Consider the following 1,834-nt stretch of genomic DNA (forward strand, 5'->3'; position numbering starts at 1 on the left):
TTGAGATGAATAAACATATCCATCACAAACCAGTTTCACAGAAAGGTTCTCTCCAGTTTTTGTCTGAGGATACTTACTTTTCCACCATAGTCATCCATATACTTCCAAATGTCCCTTGGTAGCTTTTTCTCCAAAAGGAATTCCCTAATCCCCTAAGAAAAAAGGCATAAATCTGTCAGTGGAATGCACACGTCATAAAGCAGTTCCTCGAAAGCTTCTCTCCAGTTTGTATCCCAACATATTTCCTTTTTCACCGTAAGCCTCAAAGCACTCCCAAATATCCCTTCGAAGACTAAACACAGTGTTAGAATACTGCTTCATGAAAAGAGAAGCTTAACTGTGTGAGTGGAATTCACACGACATAGTTTCACAGAAAGCTTCCTTCCGCTTTTTATCTGAGGGTATTTCTTTTTCAGCATATTCTAAAGACCGTTCCCAATGTCCTCTCTCAGGTTCCACAGAAACAGTGATTACAAACTGCTCAATGCAAAGAATGATTTAACTCTATGAAATGAATACACACATCACAAAGCAGTTGCTCATAAAGCTTCTCTCCAGTTTGCATCGGAAGACATTTCCTTGCTCACCACAAGCCTCCGGGAGCCACTAAATATCCCTTCACACATTCCTCAAAGACAGAGTTTCCAAACTGGGCGAAGTAGAGTAAGCTTTAACCCTGTGAAATGAATGCACATGTCAGAGAGCAGATTCTTGGAACGCTTCTTTCTGGGTATTATTTGAGCATATTTCACTTTCTGCAATAGTCTTCAATGTGCTCCGAAATATCAGTTTTTTGGTGTTATGGAAACAGTGTTCAAACACTGCCTTATGAGAAAAGAGTTTTATCTCCCTGAGTGGAATGCACACATCACAAAGAAGTTTCTCGGAAAACTTCTCTCCAGTTTTCACCTGAAGATATTTCCTTTTTTGCCGTAGGCCTGAATGTGCTCCTGAATGTCCCTTTGAGGATCCGTCCATGACGGATTTTCCAAGCTACGTTAAGTAAAGAAAACTTTATCTATGTGAGACGAATAAAAAGAGCAAAAAGCAGATTCACAGAAATCTTCTTTCCAGTGTTTATCCAAAGATATTTCCTTTTTCACCATAGTCCTGAATGTGCTCCCAAAAGTCTCTTCGAGGATACGTCCATAAAAGAGTTTCAAAGCTGCATAATGTAAAGAAAGCTTTAAGTATGTGAGATGAATACACATATCACTGAGCAGTTTCACAGAAAGCTTCTTCCCAGTTTTTGTCTGAGGCTTTTCCCTTTTCACCATTGGCATCAATATGCCCCCGAATATCACTTGGTATCTTTTTCTCCAAAAGGGTTTCCCCTATGCTGTATGAGAAGACAGGTTAAACACTGTGAGTGGAATGCATACGTCACAAAGCAGTTCCTCGGAAAACATCTCTCCCGTTTCTATCTGAACATATTTCCTTTTTCACCGGAAACCTCAAAGTGTTCCCGAAAATTCCTTCGCACCCTAAACATAAGCAGGGTTAGAAAACTGCTCAATGAAAAGAGAGGCTTATCTGAGTGAGAGGAATTAAGACCACACAGAGCAGTTTCACAGAAAACTTCCTTCAGGTTTTTATTTGAGGATATTTCTTTCTCCATATTCCAAAGAGCAATCCCAAATGTCCTTCCTCAGATTCCATAGAAACAGTGATTTAAAACTGCTCATTCCAAAGAATGATTTAACTCTATGAGATGAATACACACGTCAAAAAGCAGTTGCTCAGAAAGCTTCTCTCAAATTTTCAACAGAAGACATTACTTTGCTCACCACAAACCTCCAGTCACCAATTAATATTCTTTCACAGATTCCTCAAG

Source organism: Colobus angolensis, unplaced genomic scaffold (assembly GCF_000951035.1).
Source record: "Colobus angolensis palliatus isolate OR3802 unplaced genomic scaffold, Cang.pa_1.0 Scaffold458, whole genome shotgun sequence".
In the NCBI taxonomy this organism is placed as follows: domain Eukaryota; kingdom Metazoa; phylum Chordata; class Mammalia; order Primates; family Cercopithecidae; genus Colobus; species Colobus angolensis.